Source organism: Rattus norvegicus, chromosome 14 (assembly GCF_036323735.1).
Source record: "Rattus norvegicus strain BN/NHsdMcwi chromosome 14, GRCr8, whole genome shotgun sequence".
Classification (NCBI taxonomy): domain Eukaryota; kingdom Metazoa; phylum Chordata; class Mammalia; order Rodentia; family Muridae; genus Rattus; species Rattus norvegicus.
The window spans coordinates 72,350,874-72,369,410 of NC_086032.1; the positions used below are offsets into that span (position 1 = coordinate 72,350,874).

An 18,537-nucleotide genomic window follows, 5' to 3' on the forward strand; every position below is an offset into this window, starting at 1 on the left:
TAGGGGTTGGGGATTTAGCTCAGCGGTAGAGCGCTTGCCTAGCAAGCGCAAGGCCCTGGGTTCGGTCCCCAGCTCCGAAAAAAAAAAAAGAGAATGTTGCAGTTGTGAAGCCCTAGGAAAGCCCTAGTGGTTCAAATAGTGTGCCATAGTTTGCACCGCTTCACACACTGGCCTGACATGCATTATTAGGAAATGAAGAAAGAACAGACACATGAACAGAAAATCTGGGGTTAGGTGGCTTATTCTAGCTCTGACGGAGCGTAGTCACTGCAACCCTGAGCCTTAGTATACTTGCTGTGTACAGCTGAAAAAAGAAGGAGGCAGGTTTGGCTAGTCATAGTAATAAGTATCCAAATGGGAGAACTCTCCAGCTGCAGTCACCCTGGAGGAGGAATCTGTGGCAGATAGTTTTTACACACACCAGCCAATGGTTCCTGACCCTTCATACCTGAACCAGAAGAAAGCTTTGCCATTTCTCTGAGCCTCATCTGTGGAACGATTTGTCTCATTATGGGACTGAGACATCAGGGTCCTTGACATGGCTGTGTCCATGTTTACAATGCACAGTGCTCCCTGTGCTCAACATCGTAGGACAAAGCTGTTTTTCAGGACATTGTCAGTCAAAGTCTCTCAGACAATAGATTTAAGTAGAGAACCAAAACATGGAGCCAGCCTTGCAAAATTCTAAGAGAATCTATAAAGCGAAGGAAATGCACAGGCTTTGTTGACCTTACCTCCCATTGTGGATGCTCCAAGTTGTGATTTACACTGTTCTGTTGCATCATGGTAGCCAGCACCAAGGTTGACTTTTGAGAAAATCCATCCCTGGCCTACTTCTGAGTAAGTGGCTACAGTATGTACCCTCCTACTGGGGTCTCGCTCTGTGATCGTCAATCTAAGACAGTGAATGTAAATATCTCTTTAAGGACTTTTTCCTCTAAAGAATGGAAATTGAGGTCAAAATTATTAAAGTCTCCTAGGCAAATCAAAGTCAACATTTCCCTAACTGAGCTCATTAACATTTTCTGCTCAAATTAGCTTCTCTTCCAATGCTGCCCTTCAGAGAGAAATCCTACAATATTAATCCAAGCAAAGGCAGAGTCCAGGGTTACCTTATCCTTTCCAGCCAACACTCAAATCTGTGGCCTCTGTGTCCTTCATAGTGAACATGCACAAGCTTGTGAGAGCTCCTCTAGGAAGTAATTTAGTAGCCCTGGTGACAGTGTTGAAGCACTGAGGCATGTTCAATCTTGTTTACTCAAATAGAACTTCAAATGAACACCCAGCCATTCCTTTGGGATTCATACCCCCTTCACAAGTCCTTTCCACATATTGTCCATGCACAATAATGTCAAATACATTCAAATTTAAAGCAAAGCTGCAAAGAAGGAAGGGCTCTGCATCAAGACCTTGAAGAATGTTCTTAAGGGAATTGTACACTTATTGCCCTTCCTCCAGGCTCTGAAGAAACAAATATAATCTGTTGGGAAATGCATTAGTAAGCTTAACACAGAGCAAAGGCAATAGGTGAGATTTCAGAAGGGAAATTAATTAAGCCAAACTAAAATTGATGGTTTGGGCTTTGGGATCTTGGGGCAGACTTGGCTATGGAGAAATGAAACAGATAAAGGAGCCATGCTAGCAGGGAACTGATTCAAGGGCTGAGATTAACTATCAGTCACCATCTAATTATACAGCCTGAGCTACCAACCCTGCCAGTGCCTTCGACACAGGCATGGGAAAGGCTGTTTGTGGAAGCTGGGGGTCTTGGTTTTAATTTTCACTTAAAACAAAAAATGAAACCCCCCTTAGTCTTTTTATAATCATTATTTATCATTTTAATCTTTCTCAAGGGTCGTTACCTTCCAGATTGCTTTCTATTTCCTTGTGAAATAAGCTGTTTACTTGCATGTACTCTGTACATAAAAACTGTGACTTTACTCTCACTAGCTTCAATGGTTTAGACCAGGTGAAATACAGCATGAGATTGGCTTCACTTATTTAGATGACCTATGTGGAGGACATATCTTAAGGTTCTTTATTTTTGTTGATAGCGTCAAGCAAGGACAATGTGATCTGGCTTCAAGGCAGTTATTTCTCCAGGAGCTCTCATAGCAGGGAACTATGTTTAGCTTACACTCACGTCAGAAGTTCTAAGCAAGTTTTTACAGAGTTTTGTGAATAGCAAGTGAACGAACGGAACCTAAAATTCAATGTGGATTCTCCAATAGCAAACTGTCTCCCATGATGCTCAAGTATGAATGTGCTGATCTCACATGAAGAAGTTCTACATACCTAGGTTTGCCCAGGACAGACATGTCAATGCTGTTCTCATTAAAAATTACATCCAAAGGAAAAACAAGAAGTTTCATGATTTCTTTGCTTCAGCTCACAAGTGTTTATACTTCCTTTGAATATTTCATGGACTATTTCCAACTCTGACAGTCGAAGTTCCTTAGGATACATGGAATACATGGATCTCTGACTTGATCATATCATGTAAAGTCAAATTATATATCCTGGATCATCTTTGGTACATAGTAACTAACAAATAGATATTAGTTATTATTTTTAATTGTAATAACACTGATCTAGCTTATAATCCTCTTTCTTTTTTCTGGGATAGGAGAGATAGATACCTTCACAGTTTATAATGTGAACCACTCCAAACCATTCCTAGTACCTATGATAGAAAGCTCACACCTCCCTGTACCACCAGTCCCAGGGCAATCCAATGCCACTTTTCTCTGGGTACTTGTCATTTTGTATAAACACACACACACACACACACACACACACACACACACACACACACACACGGAGAGAGAGAGAGAGAGAGAGAGAGAGAGAGAGAGAGAGAGAGAGAATTTACAAAGAAAAGTTCTTTAAGTACCTACATTCTGATTAATAAGCAAAGTAAGCATGATACTTCTTGTAAATATGAAGCATACATAGTATTAAGCACATGATGATGTGTGAGTGACAAGCTGTTGGTCCTCTGATCAAGATCTCTGTTTCTGAAATCTTCCTTTCCCACGGCCCCAGAGATTTCTCAAACCTGCTGATATCTTATCTCCTCCAGGACATTGCTGGTGATCTTATCCGGTTCACTCTGTCCTCAGCCCAGTGTTCCTTTCATAGTCATTTCATGGTCCTTTTACAGTCTATTGGCCATTGTCCTGCTAGAGTTGATATGTACACATGGTAAAACGTGGGTGGAAAAGGCTCATTCGTTCTCGAATGTCACGAAATATTCAGAGAACCACACGATTCTCTGAATAAGTTCTCTGTCCTTGGAAGAATTGTGACCACTGAGCACATCTTGAGCCTATAGAAAGTAGCTAGAGGTTGTTGGAATGCTGCTTAATATTACTTGGATTTATGCCAATGTAAGGTCTAAGGCACATGACACATGGACAAAAGATGGGAAGCTGAGGTGAGCTCACTACGTTTCTTTTTACTTTATTTTTGTGGTGTTAAACCCCAGGGAGAGATGTATTTAAATTATTACTATATATAATTTAATAGAGGGGTTTCATTCTTCTTCGCTATTTCCTTTTCTACTCCATTTTCCCTAGTCCTCCTCTTCCTCACCATCCCTATGATTCTCCTTGCTAGTTTCAAGTCCTTAATTTTATTCTTGACCTTCCACATCTGAAGGAAAATCATGTCATACTTTCTTTGTAGCATTGACTTATAGCACTTAGCATGATGTTCTCCAGTGCCAACCCTCTAGCGACATAATATCATTCTTCTTTGTAACCCGGAAAATCTCTGCCATACTTGCAGTTTCTTTATCCATTGATATTTTGATTGAAATCTAGATTTAACCCCCAATATGGCTCTAGTGAATAATGCTGTAATAAATGGCTGACTGAACTGGAACCTAACTGGACAAGAGCCAGTAGGAATTCCACTCTGGTTCAGGAGCTACTTTGCTTGTAGAGGCTGAGAGGATGGACTAGGCCTTCTCGCTCGGTAGACTGCTTTGTATGTTTCCTTCCATCTTTTAGAAGGTCACGTGAGCTTTTCTCCTTCAGGTATGATGGGCCTACCTCCTGGCATGAGGCCTCCCATGGGTCCCCCAATGTGGATCCCTCCTGGCCGAGAAACTCCAATGGGCATGCCCCCTTCTGGGATGCAACCTCCTCCTCCAGGCATGCGAGGTCTGCTTTGATCTTCGCACAGCCTTATGTCAGTAGCTCCGAGGAGACATGGACCCTATTCCCCAGGGTCAGGTTACCACAGACCTGTTTGTTATGCTGTTCATGGAGTCTTACTGGAGCGTCTGGTTTCCCTTTCAGGGCTCCCTCCCTGGGAAATGTGCCCTCTGAGGCCCTAGACTCATCTTGGTCCTCCTCAGCTCCTTGCCTGTTTCCCAAAAGGCTGTACATAGTCCTTTTTTCTGTGGCCCATGAAGCTGGTTTATAATAAACTAAGAGACTGTTATACATGCAAAAAAATATGGACATATAGGTGTGTCTGTAGTAAGTGTGAACCTCTCAGTAAAGTATCCACCTAGAAGTAGTAGAGCTGGATTGTATGCCAAATGTAGTTATAATTTCTTGAGAAATCTTCATATTTATTTCAACAGTAGTTTTAATAATTGATAGTAGCAATTTAAAGGTGCCTTCTTCATACCCCCTGCAGCATTCTGTGGTTGCTTCATGATAGCTGTTATGACCAGGTGCATTTTCCTGATGCTGGCACACTGAACACATTTCCATGTACCTATTGGCCATTTGCACTTCATCACATATCAAAGGAGTCACAAATTTCCTTGCAAAAGATTATCTACTCTGAGTCCATTGTGCTGCAGGATCACAGAAATAATACATCAAATCGTGACTCTCAGGTACTGAATCTATTCAGATTAGTATTTGGGAACATATATGGTGTTCAAGACGATTGTATCTCCCAGCCTTTCATCTGCTTAGGACTGAAACCCACCTGTTCAGGGACTGGCTGACGTCCTGACTTCACTTACAGGAGCAAAGTGAATATTTTTGTTTGGTTGTTTGTTTTTAAAAAATTAACAGCAAACTAATACACAATGTTTCTAACTCCTATCCATAACATCTAATCCCTTTAGCCACTCCAGGAGATATTATGTATTATCCCTATTTTACAGGAACTTAAAACTTGTCTCATGGAGATGAGTTCATGACATTAAAGTTAAAATTCTAAGAAGTAATCAGAAGGAATCATTTCATTAAAATGACAATCACATAAACGCTCTCAAGTACAGTTAATTACTTCACTCATGTCTAGGTTCTTTGATTTGTGTGTGTGTGTGTTTGTGTGTGTGTGTGTGTGTGTTTGTGTTTGTTTTGTTTTCTTGCTAAAATGTAATCTGTGTCTTTTTTATCCTCTATTTTCTTGTTGGATTTTTTTTTTTGGTTCTGTTTCAAGGGTGTTTACAACTACTCATTGGCGTTTCACCATTACAACTCTCTTATACCATTGTCTGAGAGAGATTTCAGCATATTATCATCAGTGTCTGTTGATTGCATTATTTATCATTCGAGTTGAGTGTTTTCCTGTTTCTTCATGTAATATAATCTTAGGTATATTCTGAACATTTTAACTACTCTGTCAAAAGGTTCTAGTTTCTTTCTAAATATGTTTAGTAGTTAATACACCAACTCTGGCCCCAAATAAATATTTTTCTTCCCTTTTGTGGTTCAAAAGTCAATTGGTTGTTTAAAGTCCATGTCATGATGGTCTTTCTAGTCTGACCTGGTGACACCATTCTACCACACAGGGTCAATAGGGACACAATACCTCTCAGCCTCCTCTAGGGTAGATTTTAGATCACTGGAGAGTCAATAGGTTTCACTTGATTCTTGCTCAAGTCTGGTGGCCCTTAGTCAGGAATCTTTTTCATTGTATCCTTTAGAGTCTTCCTTTAGAGAATATTAATTTTATTCAGGTTCAAAGGAAATTATGATGAGCAGAGAGATGATCATGGGATATAACTATTATATCTTCAGGACCACAGTCCTTTTTTACTTTATGTTTGTATTAGTATTCTACATTATTTCTGAGTTTATGATAGTTCCAAACAATATGTGACCTACCAAGTTTGAAATTGTATCCTGAACAGTTGAACACATTTTTCACTATTCCTATTTTGTCTGTTTTCTTCCTCTTTGCTGACTAGTTTATGTCAATTTGACACTGCCTACAGTCACCGGAGAGAAGGAAATTTCAATTAAAAAAATGCCTCCATAAGATCAGGCTGTAAACAAGCCTGTAAGATATTTTCATAATTAATGATACCCCAGCCTAATGTGCATGGTGCCATCCCTGGGATGGTGGTCCTGGCTTCTATATGAAAGAGAAGAAGCCACCAATCAGCATCCTTACATGGTCTCTATGTCAGCTCCTGCCTCCAGGTTCATGCTCCATTTGAGTTCCTGTCCTGACTTCCTACCATGGTGGACTACAATGTGGAAACATAAGCCAAATAAACCCTTTTCCTTCCTAAGAGCTTTTGGTTATGAGGTTTCATCATAGGAATAACAGCTCCAAGTAAGCAGTATACCTAATACCATGTCACATATCTTCTATGAACATTTCATTTTCCTGAAGGTCAGTACATCTTTGATCTTATTAGCCACATGAATATCAAGGATAGCTTGAAGGGTGGCATCTCAGTGTTTTAAGAGTGGATGGATGGTATTTTTGCTTCTGAACTGCAGAGGAATAGAGAACGAGAGTACAGACTAGAAGATATGAGGGTTCCTCTCTTGATACCTGTGTTTCTTCTTCCTTGTCAAAATGCTTGGTATTGTGATAAACACAGAGTAGAGGCCAACTGGACCATCTCTCTGTGCTTTGCTCTTTTTGTCTGTCTCTCTGTCTTAAATATTTTATGCAAATATTGTGAGGAGAAATGAATTTGTTACCCAATATAAGGACTGACATTTGTTCTTTTTTTTTTTCTAGAATGCATGCATCAGTAAAAGTCTTTAGACAATGAGGAAAGACAGAATTAGGACACTTGTGGTATTAGGTTCACTTGTGAAAATGAGTGCTAATTTGATTCAACTTAGATCACAATTAATTGCACTGACGTTTAGGGCTGTACTTCTCAGAACATTTCAGTCTTACAACAGACCTTACCTAACCTCACCTCTCTCTCTCTCTCTCTCTCTCTCTCTCTCTCTCTCTCTCTCTCTCTTTCTCTCTCTCTGTGTGTTTGTGTGTGTGTGTGTGTGTTGTATTTCAGTATATTCTGTGCTGTTATAATAGAGTAATTAAAATCAGATCATTTATAACGAATGACAATTTATTGGCTTACAGTGCTAGATGTGAGAAGGTAAAAGAAGATGAGGGCCTCATTATCACATCATCTCATGGCAGAAGTACAAAATGAAAGAGAGGGCAAAACATAGAACTTATTTATATAAAAAGAACAGCAACATTTGTACACTCATGACACTCGTACACCTTAAAGATACTATCTCATGGGGATTCCTAGGTAAGATGTTAGTCTAGGAGGCCCCTTCTAGGGAAAACAACAACAACAACAACAACAACAATAACAACAACAACAACAACAACAACAATAACAACAACAACAGCAACAAGAAGTTAGACTTTATTCCAAAGACAGTAAGTTGAAGAAGAGCTTTAAGTACTCACAAAGTAGTGACTGGATATTTGTAAAGTTGGTTTAAAAGATAGACACAACTTTGAACAGAACTCTAACTCTATGGCATCCCAGTTGGAAAATAGAAAATATAAAATTCTTTGAAAAGTAGTGCTATGGACCAACCCCTCAAGAGGAATCTATTCAATAAGAAAGTACCAAAAAGAGAAAGAAAGAAAGAAAGAAAGAAAGAAAGAAAGAAAGAAAGAAAGGAACCCAAAAAACCTGGAAGTGATATCCAAAACAACAGATGCACAGCCACATGAAACACAAAAAAAATATGAAAATCAGGTCAACCTAACTCCTTCAAATGAGAACTTCTCAATACTAAATACTGAATTCAAAGACATTCAAAATGATGTGACATAGATCATGATTTCAAGTTTCTTTGTAAAAATAATAGATAACCGCAAAGAGCATACAAGCTGGCAGATGAATTCAGTCTTGACCCATGAAAGGAAGTTTGGTGATGTGAAAAAAAATGTACAAATTAGATGAGATAACTGGAAATATGCATGAAAAATTATCAACCTAGAAAAAAATTAGTAAGGATTTGAGAGTTTAGAAAAGTAAAAAATATATAAGTCAATAGATGAACTTTAAAAACAGTGAAAAAGATCAATATACTCAGCTAAGCAGAAGTGATCAAGAATTAAGGACAAAGTTTAAACATACTGTAGTAAATATTAATGAAAAAATAGAATATATGAGCATGACCAAAACGTTCAAGAATTCTGAGATGTTATTAAGAGACAAAGGTTAAATAAACACAGGGTGAAAGAAAGAGCTGAGGCAAAAATTAAAGGCATTGATAATGTATTCAATAAAATTATAGGATAAATTTCTTAGATGTAGAAAGAAAATAGGCAGCAAAGGCTAGAGACAAATATGACAAGATCTCTTGTGACACAGACTCAAGATCACAAAATAAGTTCAAGAACTAAAAAATTAGATTAAAGGAAATGAAAACATTGGTTTGAGTAGGAGTGGCCTCCATAGACTCATGAGTTTGACTGCTCAGCCCATGGGAGTGACACTATTAGAAGTTGTGACATTGTTGGAGGAAGTGTGTCACTGTGGGGGTAGATTTTATGGTCTCATATGCTCAAGCTATCCCCAGTGTGTCTCACAGTCTCTTTCTGATGCCTGGGGATCCAAATGTAGACTTCTTAATTTCCCCACACCATGTCTGCAGGCCCACTGTCATGCTTCTTGCCATGACAATAATGGACTAAAGCTATAAAGTGTAAGCCAGCCTCAATTAAATGTTTTCCTTTATAGGAGCTGCCATGTCATCATGGCTGTTCACAGCAATAAAAGCCAACTAAGACACTTCCACATAGCAAAGAAAACTTTCAGTGGAATGGAGACAACCTACTCAAAGGTGAAAATACTTTTTGACTATATAGTAGACAGAAGATTAGTATCTAGAATACATAAATAACTAGTAAAATTTTATACCAAAAAATAAAAAAAAATCAAATCAATAAATGGGGCGATGTTGGTCCTTAAAGAAAATTCACAAATGGTCATAGATTTTAGCTTTTAGGCAAATGTAAATTAAAAGTGCCAAGATTCTATCTCACCAAAGTCAGAATAGCTATCATCCCAGAAAAAAATGTGGTGAGAAAGTGGAAAAAGAGGACAATCCCTCACTACTCTTAGGGATATAAATTTGCCAAGGCACTTTGGAAGTCATTGTAGAGTTCCCTCAGGAAAATGAAATCTAGAACATGTGGAATCCATCTATATGGCTTCTGGATATAAAGTTAACATATCCACTAAATATTTGCATTTGTAATGCTTATTGCTAGACTCTATCTGGAAAATGGGTCCAGTCTAGATATCCATAGTAGATTAAGAAAATGTGGTATGTAGGTACAACAGAATTTTATTAATGCACAAATATAAAACAGTTGCTTTTGCAACTGGCCATCATTATCTTAATAAGCTACACTCAGTGAGACATACTTGTCTAAATTTAGAATTTAATTGTCTGTGCTTGTGTGTGTGTGTGTGTGTGTGTGTGTAATGTGAATAATGAAAAAATAAAAGGAGACCATAATAGGAAAAGAAAAAGTCCCAAGGTAGCATAGAGGGAGAGAAAAAGAGAGAAATGGAATATATATGACATAAAATCAGGACAGAGACTATATGGAGGAGGAAGTGAACCAATGAATTGGAAGTATATGAGAGGAAAAGTCATCAAGGGAAGAGAATTTTAAAAAAAAGCGTAAAAGGACATATATGCATGATAGCAATGACATTCACTATGTACACATAAGTCTCTGCTTTTCTATTTTAAGATTAAAGGTTGGGGCTGAAAGATGGCTTCGTGGTTGAGAGCATGCACCATTCTTATAAAGGACCCCAGCTCAGTTCAGAGCTCTCACACCTGTAAGTCCTGCTCCAGAGGACCTAAGACTCTCTCTGGCCTCTCTGGGCACTTGTATTCACATGCATATATTGAAATATAAAATAAATATTTTATCAAACATTTAAAAAAAAGCTTAAAAGGACATATATGCATGATAGCAATAACATCTCAAAATGAGTATTGGAGGCCATAAGAGTAGTGTGTGTGTTTGTATCTTCCTCAAAATTCCTTGAAGAGTGGTTTTAATCAATAACACAGATATAGACCACCTCCAGTGGCCTTATGAGAATATATTCTGAGGCATTCCACAGCATACTGTAGTCTCTACTTGTTAGACCATTTTGTTATTAACCCCAGAGAAAAAAATCTGAAGAGTAGGAGGATTTCAATTTTCTTGTTGTTCTTTATCTTAATATGTTTATTGGATTCAACATATTGGTGGAATATTATAATTGTAAATTTTTCAAAAGGAAGTTCATATTATGTATTTTCATCATGTTCATCCCAACTCTCCCAATATATCCTTCCGGATCCGCTCTTACCTCCATATCCTCTCTCACTTTTACATATCATGTTCAAAACAAGGCTGTGCTGCCTAATATTTATGGGTGTGGGACTATCAGGTGGAGTGTAATCAATCTATGAGAGGACATACCCTTAAAGATAACTTTGTCCCCTAAGAATCCATCAGCTGTTCCTCAATTAGGATTCCCAGCTCATGAGTTCCTTTCTCATCCATGATAGAATGTTGACTGGCTTGATATTGAACAGGTGTTGTACAGGTAACCATATTTGCTGTGAGTTCATGAATGCATTGGTCCTATCCTGTTTATAAGACAGTGTTGAGGTCCATTCCTCTCAGACCTCTGTCTCTTACGATCTCTTCTCTGAGATGGTCTCAGAGCCCACGGAGTGGTATATAATACAGAGGTCCCACTTGTGGTGATGTTAATGTTTCATCTGTGGCTTAGCACTTTTTCTTGGCAGTTAATCAACTGTGAATTCTTTTATTAACCACTGTATATGGGGTCTCCTTGGGGTCTCAGAGCAGCACCAAACTATGGGCACAGTATTTCAGTTTCAGGGGAAATTTGATATACTGTTTAGTCATCAAAATAATAGGAAGCAGTTCACTCCTCGGGGTCTGCCAGGTCACCAGCTATGAGTTCATGGACAGATTTACAATAACAACCATGTTTGTCGTGGGGAGCAGACCTTAAGTTCAGTAACAAAGTGGTTGGTTACCTCCAATAGAAGTGTCATTATTGCAGCAATGTGTACATCTTGTCATGTTGGTCATTACTGTAGTTCTTTGAGTTCACAGCTGAGTGTGACAGTTGGGCACTGTCCCCTAGTAGTATACTAAGCATCTTCTGTTACCATAAAAGCTAGCCAGTAAGGTAGAAGCTTCCTGGTCAATATCAACTTGATTCTCCCTGTCCTATGTTATACATGTTTTCAAAATCACAGTACTTAGATGCAGGGATTTGCTCAGAGGTAGTGCATGTCCTTACCAGACACGGTTCTGGGTTCCATTCATAAGGAAAAGATCACCTATGAAGGTTTAGATAGATAACTCTGCTCCTCTTGATGCCCTCAGGGCACCTCCTACAGAGCCTAGAAACTCCTTTCTCTTTTACACTTCTCTCAAGGCTTGATATAAAGTTTACTCACAGCCACCTGAAGATATAAATCCATCCAGAAACAGAAAAGTCTTCATATTATTAATTTGTTTTAATCAATAAACATACGTATATGTATATGTATATGTATATGTATATGTATATGTATATGTATATGTATATGTATATGTATATGTATATGTATATGTATATGTATATGTATATGTATATGTATATAAATAAATGATGTACAACTTTATATTTTGATGCATGTTTAAACTGCAAAATGATTGTTCAAGGTAACAGCGTGCAATTTCCATGCATACTTAGGCTCTGAATGTATGTACATGAAAATTTAAAATCTCTCAGCAATTTTTAGGAGCCCAATAGGTATTGTATTAACTATGACCATTATGTTATAAGATAAATCTTTCTACTTTCACACTTTTCTCTCACTAAATGCTGTGTATTTTTACTTAAGTTGTATTTGACCTTTCTGTTCATTACTTTTCCTTTCTATTATCAGGAAGCTGAGTAGCTGAGCTCTCCCGGCTCTTTGGTTACTGACGTTATATTCCCAGGAAGCAAGGGCTCAGAGTCTTAGCTTGCCTGTCCAATTCAAGAATGATCCTGTGTTCACTGTGGAAAAATTGGTACCTTCAACAAAAGAATGTTCCTTTACTGGTATTGAGCTCCAGGAAGTTGAGCCTCCAAGTTCTAGAAAGGGGAAATGGGGACGTAGGATCTCCAGAACAGATGTGCAAACTACTCCAGGAGCTTGGCTCTGAGGTAAGTTACTTTATATACCACTTAGATTAATTAGATCAAGAGCCACAGGTGTGACCATAATTTTAAGTATGCTCTCTCCACTTTTCCAATACAACTTAAAAAATCACAGCTCATCTTCCAGCCACATTATCCATAGATTAAAAAAATAAAATTAAAATTAAAGAGAAACAACAGAAGTGGCAAACTTCTGTTTTTGCTTCTCAATCCTGCCAACACTGTTCTCCAGCTCCCCTTCCACAGAGCTTGATTCATCATGAGAACAGCAGGTTCATTTACTCAGCAAGAGGGCGCTTTTCATGTTTAAGCTTTGAAATGAAAATTGTCTTTCTGTGAGCTGCTTTCAGCCCCATCTGAAATCAGCAGGGTCTGTCATCCAGCCATGGGCTAGAAGCCAGGCTTGGATGGGAGGTATGGGCAAAGCTTTTCCCAGAGTAGGACCTTGACAGGTAAAGCAAAGAAACCAGTGGAAATTGGACAGTGTGCTCTGTTAAGTCTGGTGTGGCAGCATTTGTTTCGTAACCTATACACATGAAATAAATCTGACCCTGTGGTTCCAAGAAATAAATTAAATAGAAATATTCTCACCCCCTCCTAGTGTCTATGCTGGGAAGACATAAAGCCACTTTTTGTACTACAAACCTATGGATTTCCTTAAAGCTAAAAGGAGAGATGAGGACAGGTGTTTCCACCAGGACAAAACAAAGTCATGAAAAGCAGTTTAACAAAGTCCTTTGGTAGGGTGAATGCACAGCTAAAAGTGGTATGTTCCTTCCTCTCTTGTATTCAAAATGTTAATGTCAACTAAATGAGCAGTTGTCAGGTGCAGAGTTATAAATGATTTAGTTATAAAGGATGCACCCAGGATGCCGATACAAACTGTAGGGAGTAAGTGCTGGTCTGCTGGAGTATCTGCATATCCGGTTTTAATTCTGATGTGTACATCCCATTAACTTCATGGCATTGGGCAAGCTATTCATCCCTCACACATTCAAGTTTCCCATCTGCAAAGTGAGAACAGCATAGTGTAGCCTGGCAGACAGACCTAAGACAGTATCCCCAAAACCAAGCAATTGCCATGCTCAGATATGCAATAAATGCTCAGAATCAAGTAATTCTATATAATACCCCTCGGGACCATAGTAGAAAGAAATAGCAATTGCAGGTATCTATAAAGCTCCTTTCTCCTTTCTATACTATCCTTCCTTCCTTCCTTCCTTCCTTCCTTCCTTCCTTCCTTCCTTCCTTCCCTCACAACTTCCTCTTCTCCCTTTCTCCCGACCTGTCTGTCTGTCGTCTGTCTGTCTGTTCCTAATTTGAGACAGCTCTGGGCTGATGCAGGATCCAGGAAAAGGCACCCCAGAAGCTAGCTGGAAAAAGCAGGTATGATAGATTTCAAATTTTGTAGTGGGCTGAGAGTGCTCTGGTAAAAACAGAATCCAGCCAATAAAGGATTTCTAGTACCTTGCTGAAGAATATGTACTTGATTAAGTAGACAATAGGAAGTCACTGTGGGCTGTGAGTAGGAAAATGGCATGCCATGGCTTGCTTTGCCTCCTCAGGAAGCTGTGTGTAGAGTGGACAGAATGGAACCTTTGTAGGCTTAATGGAGTCTCTGGACACAGATATAATGACCAAACAACGTGAATGGTTTAGCTTGCTCCTATGTGACATGATTCTCATTTTGTTTTTAGGGAGAAAAAGTTAATTCTTGCCAGTGAAGCCCAAATGTGAAAGCTAATAACCAGGATGGGGATGACAAGGAGACAGAATGTTCTTTCCTGTCTGCTTCGCACCAGGGTGTTGCTCTAGTAAATCATCCTGCAGAGGCAATCAGCACACCTGTTAAGTGAGCCTTGGCATTTAATTGGCCTTATCAGCTCCCGCACAGACACAGACAATGGATGGCTCCCGAGTGTGAGCAGGGCACATTTGCATTTCCTAGACAATTGGGAGGATGCAAATAGAATCCAGTTAATCTGCAGCATCCCCCTGGATGACACACCTGGCTGGAGCAGTGAGTGCTTGGCTTCCAGCAGTCTGGGGAGCCCAGGGACTCTGTGGAAATCAGAAAGGAAGCTCCTGAATGACCTCAAGTGCTGTTTGCTTGGGTAGTCATGAAGGAATCAGGTGTAAGCGCTAGCTGGATGGTTCCAGGACTGATAAGTAGGAAGCACATCAGGCTGTCTTGGAGGCTTCGGTTCCTGCTTTGCTGATCCCACCAGTTTACTGCACCCTCAAATTTAGGTGCTTACCTTTTGTCTTTTACAGGTCATTTTTTTGGCACAGCTTGAATACTATAGTGAACTGTAGTCTATTGGTGGCTAATCTGGGTTCTGGTTATCTAAACTGGATATCAGAAGTCATTACATACCTAACGAACATCTCGATGGTCCATGTTTTAGGATCATCTAGGCATAGGAGTTCCTTTCAGTGAAATTGAACTGTTCTTAAAAATCGAGTAACAATGCTCGTGAGTTTCTTTAGTGGGTGAAGGGCTGGGCTAGCAAACCAGAATCCATATGTTCAATTCTCCACACTACCAAAAGTGGGATAGCATGCCATCCTGTTATCCTTGACACTGCAAAGGCTGAAGCTGGAGGACCAGGACTTGCAGCTCATCCTTGACTTTGGGCAGCTCGTGGCCTATCTAGACCACAGTATAACAGAGCTTGTTTCAAAACAGCCAAAGAAAGGTTGGATCTTTCTAAATTCCAGCACTCAGGAGATAGCAGCAGATGGATCAAGTTCAAGGTTATTGTTACTGACATTGTAAGATCAAGAACAGCCTGGATCACTTGAGATGTTGTCCAAAAATGAGAATTGCAGAGCATAGTGGGGTCAGTTATATAATCGTTATACAACTATAGCTCATTGATTTAGGCATACACATTGGTGGACTATAAAAGCATGTTCTCCAGCTGGGTCCTACCTCCAATCTCTCTAAACAGCATCACTACCTAGGGAACAATGAGTCTGTGCAACCATTTTTACGTTCAAGTCATAACAATCACACTTATTCCTGTCCCTTTGATGTTTATAAGTTCTATAATGTGTTCTCATTTTCCATATTGACAATATGAATACTTCTTGTGTTTCTTATTTTTACATTGCTTAATTGATGTTTATCAATTTTATATATCTTTCTATAAGACAATTTTGTCTCATTGTTTTATATGTAATTTTCTTGTTTTCAATTTCACTAATTTCCATGATCTCTTTAATATAGTTTAAAGCTTAGATTGATGTAATTTTTGTCTCTGTTTTCCTGTGCTAAATATCTGATTATCAATTTTTGTTTTTATTTATTTTTATTGTTTCATATATACTTTTGCTGTAGGGTTTCCCCTGAGCATGTTTTAGATTTAGTCTATCCACTTTGGAAATTTGTATTGCATTTTTATGAAATATATCTTGAGACTTCTTTGATCCAACTTTGATTAATAGTGTGCTTAATTTATAACCAGTTGGAAATTATTCATTTCCTTTGCTGTCATTGATGCTCATTTTAATTCCATTATGATTAGTGGGAATATTTGAAGAGTTTCTATTGCTTTAAATTTGTTTGGGTGAGATCTGGGGAGAAGTTCAAGGAATGACAGCAAGTCTCTTGTCTGTTTGCAAGAGACAGGTGGATCACAGGAGCTCCCTGAACAGCCATACTCACTGGACAGGACAGAAGCCTTGCCACAAAAATGGAGGTAAAGAACTGCTAAAGAAGGTACTCTGCTTTGACCTCTGACCTCCACATGTACATATACGTAGCACAAACCCAATGTTCACATTGTGTCTATAGTTATGAATATTCTCTGTAAACTTGAAAAAAATCTGTACTATGATGCTATCAGATGAAGAATTCTGTAGCTGCCAGTTAGACCAAGATCAATAGTTCAGGTCATTTCTATTCTTACTGATGTTTCTGTCTTCATGCTCTATCAATAACAAAAAGAGTATTGGCATGACCACTTACAATAGTTTCACCTACTTTACCCTATAGTTCTATCATTTTTTCATCTATTTTAAATAGTGCTACTAGTTGCAAACACAAGTATATTTCTTCGAGTATGTAGATGTTGCAATGGATGTGGGTTCAAAATGCTGTGGAAATCTGGGCCGCAGAATGGGGCCTTTAAGCCGAAACCTGAAAGCCTTAAAGCTCACATGATGAAATTTCCAGTTGGATAAAATGGAATAGCAAGCGGAGAAGATACAGTATCACAGATGAAAGCAGTTCTACTAAAGTGTGTGTGTGCTTCTGGGAAATAGTGGGCAAGAAGTCTGGTATGTTAACAGGCTTATTGAGAGAAGTGTGAAGGCTAAGGTTTTGAAAATGAATAATGAGTATAGGTTATTAGAATTGGAAGCCTGCAGGTTAATACCAATAAGAACATTGGGAATTTCTTCAATCAGGATTAATTTTTGAAGGGAGTCACTCAATAATACATTATTGAACACTTGCTCTAGGCAAGGCCCACTGAAGGACAAAGAGAGGAGTACGGTTCATCATTCCCCCATTAGACTGTTTGCCAAGGAGCTAAGGTGTGCCAGGCACAAGCATGTTGAAGCCACCATTCCTCTGTGCATGCTTTCATTCAATCACATGAATCTTTAGTCAACTCTGGCACACAACACATAAAAATGAATGAATTTCAAACCATGTTATAACATAGGAGGTCCTTGAAAAGTATTTTGTTTAGTTTTAAAAGTCATGCACGGTAAGCAAATGTTATAAGGATATTACATTTAACACTCAGTCAAATTCACAGTGACAGAAAGTAAAGAAAAAGCTATTGAGGGTGCATAAAAGTGGAACTAGCATGTTATTCACTTACTTTATTGGACACAGTATAATTATTAAGGAGAACTTAATAAATTTGGGATATAGATAGCTGTAATCTATCGAGGGTGCATAAGAGTGGAACTAGCATGTTATTCACTTATTTTATTGGACACATTTTAATTATTAAGGAGAACTTAATAAATTTGGGATATAGATAGCTGTAATAGTAATAGTTACATGATGTTGAAGGTGATGTTTGCTTGATACTGTAAACAACTTAGTGTCACTGTGTTCTATTTATAGATTAAATGATAATCCTGTTATGTACATGATAAAAAAATAAATCATTTTGGTTTCGTTCCTCCTGTACTGATGTTTTTTCTAAATGACCTGATTTCTTAATGCCTTCACCAGGTGCGGCCTCAGGTGTGATATTTTCATGTTCTATTTTTCATGCCTTGTTTTCTTGTAAGTACATTTTCTTAATGCCTGAATCTAAGGTCATTGGCAGAATACCAGATACTACTTCAAAATCTCATCATTCAGCTATTCATTTTACATCTCTATTGGGATGTTAATCACAACGCACACCAGTTATGTTCTTTATTTCCTCATCCTACCCCCACTCAGTGAGCTCTGTTCTCTCACCTTTTAATTTTCCTCAGAGCAATACCTTCCTCACACTTGCTAACTCTGGAGATCTTTTGTAGTCAAGCTACTTGGACATCCCATTTGGTTCTGTCCAAGATTTTTGCATTTTCACAACCCCTGGTGAAGATTGCTAATATGATGATAGGTTTTAGTTGCTTTGTGCATGTGCGTGTTTGTGTGTGTGTGTGTGTGTGTGTGTGTGTGTGTGTGTGTGTGTGTGTTCTTTACTTTTAAGCTTCATTGTCCTATCGAATCCTGGAAGCAAAGAATCTTTCTTTGTGTATTTAAAGTATCAGGCATAATGATGTTTCTACAGTAAATGTTTCTGGAATAAATAAATAGAAACATAAGGTGTGGGAACACAAGACAGGTGGCGAAATGGCTCACTTACCGTTACAAAATCATGCATGGCCATGAAGACTCAGATCACATTTTCTTCATTCTTTTCAACATCCTGCCCAGAGCTCAGTGTGCTAGTGCTTTCTTGTGATTCCTGTTACTTTGGTAGTAATCCACCTGACTAACATTTTGCCTAACACTATCCATCATCAATCCTGAAAATTTCTGCTTTATTTCTTGCCAGACACTCTTGGGGGAATCTTTGTATTGTGATAGTTGGCTTAAGATCAGTCAATACTTCAACCTCAAGTGCGGATTCTGCCCA

At 38.6% G+C, this 18,537-nt stretch overlaps 1 long non-coding RNA gene across 1 annotated transcript; it reads left to right on the forward strand.

The window, feature by feature from the left end:
* The first annotated feature begins 2,959 nt into the window (after window positions 1-2,959).
* Window positions 2,960-17,915, forward strand: LOC134481851 (uncharacterized). Its single transcript, XR_010057712.1, has 3 exons — window positions 2,960-3,436; window positions 12,183-12,445; window positions 14,137-17,915. It is a non-coding gene; the product is annotated as an uncharacterized LOC134481851 (long non-coding RNA).
* Window positions 17,916-18,537: the final 622 nt, after the last annotated feature.